Source organism: Colobus angolensis, unplaced genomic scaffold (genome assembly GCF_000951035.1).
Source record: "Colobus angolensis palliatus isolate OR3802 unplaced genomic scaffold, Cang.pa_1.0 Scaffold85, whole genome shotgun sequence".
In the NCBI taxonomy this organism is placed as follows: domain Eukaryota; kingdom Metazoa; phylum Chordata; class Mammalia; order Primates; family Cercopithecidae; genus Colobus; species Colobus angolensis.
The window spans coordinates 2,346,568-2,359,347 of NW_012122376.1; the positions used below are offsets into that span (position 1 = coordinate 2,346,568).

The 12,780-nt window shown below is 42.9% G+C and overlaps 1 long non-coding RNA gene across 1 annotated transcript; it reads left to right on the plus strand.

The window, feature by feature from the left end:
• Window positions 1-7,518, plus strand: LOC105503323. The gene is made up of 4 exons (XR_001000461.1): window positions 1-92; window positions 3,724-3,816; window positions 4,625-4,736; window positions 6,658-7,518. It is a non-coding gene; the product is annotated as an uncharacterized LOC105503323 (long non-coding RNA).
• The last annotated feature ends 5,262 nt before the right edge of the window (window positions 7,519-12,780 follow it).

Consider the following 12,780-nt stretch of genomic DNA (forward strand, 5'->3'; position numbering starts at 1 on the left):
GACAGCATCAAATGACCAACGGTCTGAGTATGAGGCACATCAGGGGCAGAATAAGAGAAGAGAAAGTGGGGTGATGTGGCTGCCCAAAGGAGGTATCTGGCAGTTGGTGTGTGAGAGCTCTGGGTTCAGGAAATAACACAAGAAAAACAATCCACTGTGGGTCTGTGTGAGTGTGTCTGCATGAGCATTAAAAGCAAAGGAAATAATCTGTTTGGTAATGAAAATGAGCCCATGAGCAGAGGATTTTACGTTACAGAGTTCATTGTAGTTGTGCTTTTATCAATACTTGATAATTACCCACGAATGTCTAGCTCTAATAGAAACCTTTTGGAAGTGGCCGTCACTGGCTGAAGCAGCCCGCACCGGGACTGAATGGCTTTGGAAATCTCCCCAGCCTTCTCCTGAGTGTCCCACGCTGAGGGAACGTTTCCCCACTTAGGCAGGAGAGCAGGCTGCCTGGGAGACCCTTGAAATTCCATCAGATCCGCCCTTTCTCCCCACAGCCGCTGCTTGTTTGGGAGTCGGGGACTCCTTTACTCACACAGCTGTTTCAGCCATATGGAATGGAGCCACGACTTTGGCATGCCACTTCCAAAATTCAAGGATTTTTTTCAAGTCAGGTCAATTGCCTCAGGCACAGTTTTGATCCTGAGACCCCAAGAAACCGTCTGAGGAAATGGCCTGGAGTGTGTGTTGGGCAGGGGGGTTGAAATCCTTCCATTTTTTATCCTTCTCTGAGAAGGTTTCCGCAGACACATTCTGGATGCTGCCGTGACCTGCCAGGGTGCAGCCAGAAACAGGAAGTCAACCTGTGGCTCTTCTCTCAGATCTTTGCACATCAGGAACTTGAAGAGCAGGGAGGGGCGGAAGAGACTGGACTTGCCTCTAGAATCTTAAAAAATGCTGGGTTATTCTTATCAAAGCTTAAAAGGAAAGAAAAAGCAGCTTATTATGATCTGAATTGCTGCTGAGAAAAAAAAAAGAATTTCTTTAAATCATTTTTATTAAATAGCACCAAGAGTGAATGGCATAGGAAAAAGTGTCCTTTTGATGACTTTTCAGAGCATTCTTCCTCTGTTTAAACATCTCTACTTTCCCGACATGCCTGAAACGGTACAACAGCTGTAACTGACATCAGGGAAAAGATATTACAACCGTCACCCGTGTTAACTCCATACGCCGGGTAATATCCTTTCATCAAAGCCAACGGGGCTGCCTGCTTTACCTGCCCAGTGATGTCAGGGAGAGGGAAATTATAAATCTTTTCACAGCTGCCAATTGATAAAGAAATAAACCACACTTTTGTGTTATATCCACTGTGGTTCCTCTTGGCTGATGTTATCACACGGGTACCAAAGAAATTAGTGATGACAGCACACTTAACGGGTACACGTTGCCAAATATGTGCTTAACATGAAAAGCTACTGAGTGCATAGACAAGAGGTTTTGTGTTTGTTTTTGTTTAAAAATATACCCGAAGGCGAGTAAGGCCAGATTTAATTATTATATGCTGACATAATTAAAATGCCCAGTCTTACTCTCTCAGCTGAAATGTTTATTGAATCAAAATGACAGAATAATTCAAAATATTTTCTGTTATTGGTTTTTGTTTTTGTTTTTGTTTTTCTCCAGTAGCATGTGACATTGTATTAACAAGGCTGAGCCTGGCTCTTCACGATGGAAAACAAATGTTTGTTCATGGATTAAACTGAGGTGTGTGGACACCAATATTTCTTGATAGCGATATTGATTCAGATGGATGATGCATATGTTTCCATTGAAGCATTTCTTCCTGATTAGGGTGTTTCAACCCTAAATCTCAATTAGCAGTTGATTAATATTCCCCCTCCTCCCAACCCCTCAGCACAGGAAGTGTTTTCTGATCGGTTGGTGGACAACCTCTAAACGGGGACAAGAGCCTGAGCAGAAAACTCCTGAACCCAGAGAGTGCATTCTGAACATTTCTCAAAATAATAGCTTACATTTGTTTTCTTCTGAGTGCTAACCAAGCGACATTCACTTGTCACCCACTTTGTGTGTTCCCGCTGGGTCACAGCAGCCTTAAGTCATGCAAATCAATCGTTGCCTCTGTATATCCCATTCCCGCCCTGGCCCTTTTAGGAGCTTCCACCCTACTGCTAAGCGGGGCAGCAAGTTAATGTCTTGTCTCTTCTGTTCCTTTGGGAAGTGCTGTCACTGGCTAAAGCAGCCCGCATGTGGGACTGAATCACTTTGGAAACCCTCCCAGCCTTCTCTTGAAACAAACAGTTCCATTTCATGTACAGGTCCCATCAGTTTGAAATGAAGCCCTGCCTAGGCTCACACTTGGCCTTTCCGAGTTCTGCCACCACCAGCTCCTTCCCAAGTTTGTGGCTAGCTTCATGATGGGGCTTCCTGGCGGGGGGATGAGCGGGACAGTCTCAGCTCTGTGTCCAGGGTCCTTGGGTAGCAATGGAACTGCTATGGACTGAATGTTTGTGTTTATATGTTGAAGCTCTAATCCCCAATGTGACTATCTATATTTGGAGACGGGGCCTCTAATAAAGTAATTAAGGTTAAATGAAGTCATAGTGTGGGGCCCTGATCTGATGGAATTAGTGTCCTTATAAGAAAAGACTCCAGAGCCTTCTCTGCCTCTGCCTCTGCCTCTGCCTCTGTCTCTCTCTCAGAGCACACAGTGAGATGATAGCAGCCTACAAGTCAAGAGAAGAGACCTCAGAATGAAACCTATTCTTCCAGAACCTTGATCCTGGACATCTCAACCTCCAGAACTGTGAGAAATCCATTTCTGTTGTTTGACCACCCAGTTCGGGGTATTTTGTTATGGTACCCCAAGTTGACTAACAGGGGACCCTTGCTGTCCTCAGTGGTGATAGGGTCCCTTGCCCATTCTACTGGCATCTGCTACTCAAGTCTATAGCAGGGGAACTCTCAACTTGCTGACTGTGTTCCACCTTTGCACTCACAGGGACTGTCTGTCCCCCTGAGGCCAGCTGTGGCTCCCATAGACCCAAGGCTCTATGGTCTACTTTGCAGCCCTGGGCTGCAGGAGGACTCTATTGATGCTGGCACAATTCTGGGAAAGTTACGCAACCAGTACCATCAGCTACCTTCCCCATTTACCCCTGTGGCTTACAGGAGCTTCCTGACACCTTCCTGCATGCACCATGGAAGGGCATGGAAACCTGCTGGAGAACCAAGCTGGTGGAGGTGGATTTCTCCACAGGTTATATCCTGAATTCTCTCTGCCCTGGGCAATATACTGGGCCTCTGGGACCTAGGCCCATAGGCATAGCTCTTGAAATGCTCATGGAACTCCAGAAAATTACTCCCCACTCCCCCACAAGGCCTGGTTTTTTAAGACAACTGTGCCATGAAAGATGTTAAGAGACTAGGTTTTAGGGCTCAATGGCCCCTTTTTCATTTTGTGAGATTTCTCCATTACTTTCTTTTCTAAGGGAAAAAGTCTCCTGGCTAATGAACAGATGTTCCCTATGCATTTAAAACTGATGCCCAATCCACACTTACTATTCTCAGGAGGGCCCTGGGAGCTAGGCAGCAGGCATGCTCTGGACTGACTTCCTTTTTTTATAGGGGCCAGAGGTGCGTGGGGTTAGTAATTATTTTAAAAGTCAGATGCAATAAGAATATGATGATATCAGAATCACTATTTAAAGTCCCTTAAGTGTCATCTTGATGACAGACTAACATATCTCTTTACAGGTCAGCTCACCCAGACAGCTTCCTTCAGCTCTGAAACAGATCGATTGAGCACCAGATGAAGTTGGCATGGATGGGAGATGTGATGTACAAGAGGTATTTCCTTTAAAATATTAGACTGTTACTCAGCATGAGGAGAAGGCCATGCTTTGAGAAGCAAGGGAACCACACATAGATTTACATCTCCCATCTGGTTCTGCCTCCAGGGCAGAGGTTGGATTGGAATGATGAGCAGTCATTCAACTGCTGGTGAAATTGTCCCCCCTCTTCCTCCCCGAGCTCATCTCTGAATTAAGAGAAGCATGCACATGTGAAGCACTGCCCCCGAATAGTCCCCATTGTACGTGAGGAGATGGAGTAAGCCAGAGAACACATGTAACTCACTCAGGGTATTTCATGTTGGTGGGTTGGGACTGAGCTTTGAACCATGTCTGTTTCCCTCCTGAACTCTGAGCTCTTATACTGACATCATGCTGCAGATGGTGTACATGTGTCTAAGAATCAAAGATACAGATTTTTCAGGTTTCACTAAAATGTTATGTAATTTTACTGGCCCCAAAGAGCCTTAAATTATAGAATAGGATCCCTCAAAGCTTTAGGAAAATAAAATTAGAAAATATTTGCCTTGGAAAGTTGCATCCTTAACAAAATAAGGAAAAATTACATAGGGTTATCATGATGTAGGTTTATTGTGATGTGTGAATCATGGAGGATGTGATGTTTCCACTAGACTGAAAGCACCCTGGGGGCAGGGGCTATACCATGCTTCTCTTCCCTAGAAACTGGTATCTCCAGTGTGAGGACATTCTCCTCACTCCAGTGTCACCAGCCATCAGGGCTTAGTTTTTCCCTTACATCACCAGCTGTTTCTCACATTCTTCCCTCTGTGTCTCACTCCATCTAGAAAAGCAAACATTGCTTGAGTTCTCTCCCCAAAGTCAAAAGTAATGGGACAGGCAGACCCTCCTGAAATTCTAAGCAGAAATTGCTGCTACATTTGAATCAGATTCTGAGAGGTGAGAAAGGCTTCTTTTTTTTCCCAACTTGTACTTTAAGTTCGGGGGTACATGCGCAGGGTGTGGAGGTTTGTTACATAGGTAAATGTGTGCCATGGTGGTTTGCTGCACAGATCATCCCATCATCTAGGTATTTTTGTCCGGCATCCATTAGCTATTCTTCCTGATGCTCTTCCTCCTCCCACCCCCAGTGTGTGTTGTTCCCCCCATGTGTTCACGTGTTCTCATCATTCAGCTCCCACTTATAAGTGAGAATATGAGGTATTTGGTTTTCTGTCTCTGTGTTAGTTTGCTGAGGATAATGGCTTCCAGCTCCGTCCACATCCCTGCAAAGGACATGATCTCATTCCTTTTTATGGCTGCATAGTATTCCATGGTGTATATGTACCAAATTTTCTTTATCCAGTCTATCAGTGATGGGCATTTGGGTTGATTCCATGTCTTTGCTACTGTGAATAGTGCTATAATGAACATATTTATGCACATATCTTTATAATAGAATGATTTCTATTCCTTTGGGTATATGCCCAGTAATGGGATTGCTGGGTCAAATGGCATTTCTGCCTACAGGTCTTTGAGGAATCACCACACCATCTTCCACAATGGTTGAACTAATTTACACTCCCACCAACAGCATAAAAGCATTCCTTCTTCTCCACAATCTCGCCAGCATCTGTTGTTTATTGACATTTTAGTAATAGCCACTCTGATTGGTGTTAGATGGTATCTCATTGTGGTTTTGGCGTGCATTTCTCTAATGATCAGTGATGTTGAGCTTTTTTTCATGTTTGTTGACTGCATGTATGTCTTCTTTTGAGAAGTGTCTGTTCACGTCCTTTGCCCACTTTTTAATGGGGTTGTTTTTTTCTTGTGAAATTGTTTAAGTACCTTATAGATCCTGGATGTTAGACCTTTTTCAGATGGATAGGTGGCAAAAATCAGAAAGACTTCTTATATACACCTGTGGATCAGTGCCGGTCACATGCCACAGCCCATGATTCTTCATCAGTGCTAAGGCGTTCTTCTAGTGGACATCTCAGCATTGACGTGTTCAGAGTTGTGAGGGACTTGGGTGGTGATTAAGCAAAAGAGGATGTCCTGGCAGCAACAACCTGGGCCAGAAAGTGGAAACAGCCTCCTGAATTCTGAACTTTCCAGGTTACATTAATGGAGGTGCTTTACTTTTGATACAAAAAAAAAAAAAAGAAAAGAAAAGAAAAGAAACTGTACCAGGCAAGGTTTCAGCAAACATGTCACAACTGCACTGTGATACAAAGAAGCAAGATTCCAAGTTTATAACTTTCTCATCCTTCTATAGAATACACGCATTTCCCTAAACACATATATTATTAATAGGCCATAAAATATTAACTCCATCTAAAAATGCATTATTAACAACATAATGAGTGCAATACACACATCGGTTTTCTCTAGACACTTTATTTAGAAACCCAAAACTCTTTTGTTTCTGATGTCAGTGAAAAGAGACAATTCTAGAAATGTTTATTTGTAATGATCAAGAAAGTTCATGATCTTGTAGTCAAGGAGTCAACACAGAATCAATAGTTTGGTCCAAAAGGTAAGATTTCAAATCAAAGATTGTTCCCCAAAGTTCAGAAAACACAGAGGTACTGTGAAGCAGCACATCTTTATAGACGCACTATGTGGTATTTTGTTTGGTTTTGTTTGTGGGCACTTTTCCTAAAATGGGATTTAAAGTCCAGAGACCATAATTAGGCCCACTGCAAATGATGTTATCGTTGTCTTTAATGTATGGCCTTCAAGACATCATAAGAAGGTTCACAGTGACAGTTTACTCATTGCTGCAAGCTTGTGGACACCAGTTTCTGCTTTAAAACAATGCTCTGACTTTGCTCTTTGAAGACAAGCCCTGAAAAATCAGCTCTATGTATTTTCATAGATCATCAATATTAGAAGGTGCACATCGTAATTCAAGTCTCTGAAGAGGAAGAAGGAAGATGTTGACTTCAGTCTTCATTTAGTCCTGTTATGGGACTTCCAGACACTGGAAAAAGCTCATCCCTGCAGTCAGTTGGAGGATATTGTCCTGGAAGGGGCAGCTTTCACATATGGTTTGAATTCAATTAGCCAGCTCCTCTGAGAGCCACTAAAGTACCATTTAGGACACTGCTTCTTGAATTCTCACTTGCAGTCTTGCAAATAATTTTCAAAGATCATTAGACCATAAGGAGTTTTCATTACCCTTCATTCATGTCAACAGCAAACACTTACTGATTGAGCGTCCACTTGGTGCCCTCTGCTAGGTGTTTCCAGGTACGTCCAAAAAGGGATGCAGTACAAAAAATTAAAATGACTACAAGGAGCAGCATGTGGAAGGTAAAATCTTTCCAATAAGAGCAATGGAAGAAACGTTTCTACAAATGTTAAGCTATAAGTCAAATGTTTTTAAAAAGAAAGAAAAGACAAATTTGATTAGACAAAAATAAGAAACTGCTTGCTGTGGTCTGAATGTATCCCCCCAAATTCATATGTTGAACTTTAATTGCCAATGTGAGAGTATTAGGAGGTAGGGCCTTTAGGAGGTGATTAAGTCTCTGCCTTCATGAATGGGATTAGTGCCTTTATAAAAGAGGTGTAAGGAAGCTGCTCACCCATTCCACCACATGGGGATGCATCCAAAGGTGCCATCTGTGAAGCAGAGAACGCCCTTCAAACTAGACATCAAACCTAAATCGGCCTTCATCTTGGGCTTTTCGCCCTCCAGCACTATGAGCAATAAATGTCTGTTTTTTATAAATTATCCTGTCTAAGGTATGTTGTTATAGCAGCCCAAACATACTGAGGCACTCTTGAATGTCAAAAGACGCTGTAAACAAAATTTAAAAGGCAAATGGCAAAACGGGGCAAATATTTAAAACCATAAAGGGTAAGATGCTTTATGAAAGCGTCATATAGCTCAATAAAGGGAAAACAGTCCAACAGAAACACGGTTCTAGAACATAAGCCCTTCACAGAAGAAATGCAAATCACTGACGAACATACAAAATGCCAAGAATAGCTAACATTCAAAGAAATACAATGAAAATAATGAAACATTTAAGCCTGTCAAATTTTCCTCTTCTTTTTCGTTCTTTTTCTTTTCTTTTCTTTTTAAGATTCAACGCCATTAGTGAAAGCACACGAAACACTGTGGAGTTGGAGGTGTGGGTCATTGCCTGCCTGTTCATGCCCTGTTCTAGGTACTCCGTCCTCTTTCCAGGCTACCCTACCCACCCAATGCTTCTCTGACCTACACTCACCATGGAGAGCAGCTCATCAGCAAGGGCCCCGGAGTGTGGGGCCCTACACTCTAGCAAAGCAAAGGCTCCCAGGAGCCAAGTGAAAGAACTCAGAGCCTTGCAGAGAAGCTACTCTCCCACTAACCGGAAGCTGGAGCAGAGGAGATGGCAGCAGAGACAACACACACAGACATAGCACCTGGCTCTGTAGGTGGGCAAGCCCAGGCTGTGTTTCGTCCAGTTGGAGGCACCGAGATCCCCCAACAAGCCTACAATGGACTCTGCATCTCACCTGAGCTGCTTTGAGCCGGGCTCTGTTTTTAGCCACCGACAGAGCCGTGCTCCTGCATTGCTAGGGGTACAGCGCATTGGTGGAACTTTTCCAGGGCACGTGGCAATTTGTATTAAGAGCTTTCAGTTGGGAGTTGTTTTTCAACCCAGCAATTCCCAGTAAGGGAATTTATCAAAGATATGACTAAAGATTTGTGTCCAGGGACAGTTACTGAAATGTTATTTTTTATTAGTGAAAAATTGAAACAACTTAAAAGCCCCACAGGAAGGAAACTGTTTCTCTCTGTAAGATGGTATACAAAGGTCATGGTAACATACCCATGGTGTGGCCTTGCAAAGTCTGCTGCTGAGAAAGCAAAATAATATGAACCCTCAATTGGCAGAAAATGATGCTTTTATGCATAAAAAACACTGAAAGTGTATCATGTAAAACCTATTAATCTTTTATTTTGAAATAAGATCACTTGTATAGGTAAGTTGCAAAAGCAGTACAAGCAGTGCTCATGTGTCTTCACCTCAGCTCAACAATTGCTGACACTTCACATTTGATTTATTGTTCTCGCTCCATATGTACATATTCACTCGCATATAATTCTTATTACATGACTATCACAATTTTATACAATATATACGTATACAATATGTATGTGAATTATATAACTTATATAGTTTTATATAATTTTGTATATATTATATATGTGTGAACATGTATGTTATTCAAAATGTAACTATGCATGTTATTTAAAATCATATACATCATTTTTCTGAACCATTTGATGGCAAGTTGCAGAAATCATATGCTTTTACCCCTCAATAGTGACCTTCAAATGTTATACTTTTTGCCTCTTTTGTTATTCTGTATTTCCCAAGTTTTCTATCTTTGTGATTAGATAAAAATAATGACATACGTTATCTCAAGAAGTAAATCACAACTGTTTACTTCTGAAATTCTTTAAGTAATTTAAAAATTACATCTAGACAATAAGTTGATATATTCGTTTGAAATAAACTTAGAAATACATATGTTAAGCTTTGAAGATGTACATTTCTTTTGAACAAATAACCCTTCTGGGACTCCATTCTAAGAAATTATTCTAAAATTGCAAAATGGCAAGATGAACAAAATGTATTTATAGTATTCATTTAAGAGAAAAAAATGTCAATAGTACAGATGTCTAACAACAGAGAAATGGTTATGAAAACTAGCACATCCTTCTAAAGAAAAAGTGTTCATCCATTAAAATGGCACCTGTGGCCAGGTGCAGTGGCTTGTGCCTGTAATCCCAGCACTTCAGGAGGCCAAGGCAGGTGGATCGCTTGAGCCCAGGAGTTCTAGACCAGCCTGGCCAACATGGCAAAAACCCGTCTCTACTAAAAATATAAAAATTAACTGAGCATGGTGGCAGACACCTGTAATCCCAGCTACTTGAGAGGCTGAGGCATGAGAATCACTTGAACCCAGGAGGCAGAGATTGCAGTGAGCGGAGATGGTGCCACTGCACTCCAGTCTGGGTGACAGAGTGAGTGAAACTCTGTCTCAAAACAAACAAACAGCAACAAAAAAAAACAAACAGAAAAACAGCACTTGTGAAGAACTCATTGCCACCAGGAAATACACACCTACACTATGGACTCAGGCAGCCCTCACTGAGGGTTTGGGTGGGAGGGTGCATGCACCACAGCGATCCTAAAAGCCTCAAGTAGGTCCCTTGAGCAAGCCCCCCTGATCGTGAAGCCATTTGCTCTGTGAGCCAGACTCATCTTTCCTGTCATGAACATCTGAGTCCACAGAGAGCTCTGGGGTCCCAAGCATCACCTGCTAGGGCCCCCCTTTAACAGGGGCAGTGAGCACAGACGGACTCCTCAGGCGCCAAGCAAAGATCTTGCATCTCCCCATTCCATGTCCAAGACAGACCTCATGCCCAATGGCAGTCTTCCTGACTACAATGCCCAGGTAAAGCCTCAGAATCATTCTGGACACAGCATTCCTGGATGGAAGGAACCCATGAGATAAATGTATGTGCCGCCTGGGCTAAGCCTGCAGGTGGAAGTGGAAGCTGGGGAAGTGGGGGCTCAGTAGAGGGCCTGCTGGCAGCGACTGAGAGCCATTAGCACCCTGATCATGAAGCCTCACCTCCAAAAAGGCCAATTTTCAGGAACAATGGTTACCGACCTAGAAAAAGCATTTATTTTTAAAATGTGCCATTGGTCATGGTTTCATTTTCATTTCACTGGAGACTTATGTAGCCTCATTGATTGCCCCAGGTTTCTTCTCAAGGCTGCTTTCATGACCTGAAAGATGTAGCACCCTTTGGGCATGGGGTAGTAACTGTCTCCCAGAGTCCTGAGGAAAGGCAGGCCTCACCTCTGTGGAGTGCAAGTTCAGATATTCGTTAACATATCCTGACACAGCCGTGACTTTGAAAGGTAGGGTGCTGTCTTTTACCAAGATCAGGACAGATGCTGGGATACAGGCTGAGGTCCAGGACAGATGCTGGGATACAGGCTCTAACTCCTGATCAGGCCAAAGGGACCAAGTTGATTGCTCCCACAGAGCAGAAGCGGACTTGGTGACATGGCTCTGGTGGAGGCCCATCCAGGACATGATGGAACTGGGCAAATCTAATATGATGCATCCAATCTTACCAAAAAAAAAAAAAAAATCATTTCTAAGGTGAATGCAACCATAATTGCTGCTTGAAGATAAAATTATTTAAAATAGCAATATTCTCTATGCTGAATGCACAATTGCAGCATTACAATCCTCAGGGGTGTCTCTCTCTGTAAGTTCAGATAGGAAAGATTTAGAAACCACAAGCCTCTCCGGGATTTGCAGGACAGCCCTATATGTCAGGTTGCTGGATCCAAGGGGTGAGCTGGCAGAAGGCAAAAAGAGACACGATCCCCAGGAATAAACCTCCAAGTGCAAGTTTTAACTTAAAATCCTATTTCATTTATACCAAATAAGATCTGCAAGGAAGTGACATTTTAAAGGTTCCAGTCGTGCAGGAATAACAAAGACAACTATTATGTCGGAAAGAGCAGCTGCTCTTTGATGTGTTAAAGGACAGAGACAGAGTGCCCAGGTGGAATTAGAGTTGGATTAAGACGCGAGTTTAGGGAAGAGGCTGAAAGAAAGGGCTGTACGGTTTCAGACACGGGTCTGCAGACAGCTTGGCACGTAGAAATAGACAACCCACTCAGGCCCCAGAGAAAGGCAGGGCCACAGTCCGCTTCCCTGCTTAGGAAGATGCAACTGGGATCGGGGGAGAGAAGGAGATGGATGAAGAGGGATTTGTTCAACCTGACTGATCCCCTCTAGTTTGCAGACAAGAGTAGAAATTGCTGAATTGTTCCAGGAGATAATGTCTTTGAAATATTGTGAACAAAGAGAGACCCTGTTGATCTATCTTCTACTGGGGAAAGAGCAAAGAAAAAGTGACTCAGGTTAACTTTCTTGGCAAAGCTGGGACCCCTAAGAGAGCACTTGCAGAAGATCATTTGCCTGTCTTATCTGTGTCCCAGTAGACATAAATGAGCACCCCACCCAACCCCATCCGCTGCCCATTTAAGCAACTCCTTGGAATTCAAGTTTTTAAAAGAAAATTCAGCTCAGAAAACACCCTGTGGGTCATGGTTTCAGAATGTGTAAGGTTGGCACATTGCACCTAACAGTATCTGTCCATATGCCACGACTTCCTTATAAGTTGGTAACAATCGAAAGTTCTTATTCTGTGTCAGTAAGTTCTAGTTCTACAGGAAAAGATGAGAAGGATTTCCGTTTTCCAAAAGGCTCCCAGGTAATGACTATTTTGATGCTGCTGTCATTGGAATGTGATGTTTCCTGTGTTGAAGCCTTGTTCTAGGAAAATCTGGTTTGTGCATTTCTTTTCTGGAGCAGGGATTGCAGCTCTCTTTCAGAGGGAAGTTGTAAGTCATTTGTCAAAAAGGAATCCCCTGAAGGAAACAGTGACCAAACCCAGATAAGAGGATGGTCTTTAGGAGGGGGCTTACCAATCACGTTGGTGTGGAGGTAGTGAAGGTCGTCTGTGGTCTGACCGAGCTCCAGGCTTCTCCTTCTCCTCCTGGGCTCCTGCTCTTACCTAGGGGTGTGAACTGCTGCTGTGGGGACCGTGCTCTGGGCTTGTTCCTCTGTGTCTTGGTCCATACTATTCCTTCTACTGGGAAAGCCCTTCTAAGTGTCTTCGCCTGCTGAACAAGACCTCCTCTCCTCCAGGAAGGGATTCCTGACCCCATCACCAAGTTTCCACACCCATGTGACTTCTACAGAAACATTTCCAAGATCTGATTAAAAATACAATTTTAGAGACAGAAAAGGCAATATCTTGACATGGGAAACTGCCAATATCTGTTCAGTACAAATTCAAAAAATCAGCTATCAAAAGTATATACAGTGTGATTTCACTTGGGCTAAGGTAGCTAAATAGATAAAAATATATCTGAACTAAAATGTGATTATCCAGGGATAATAG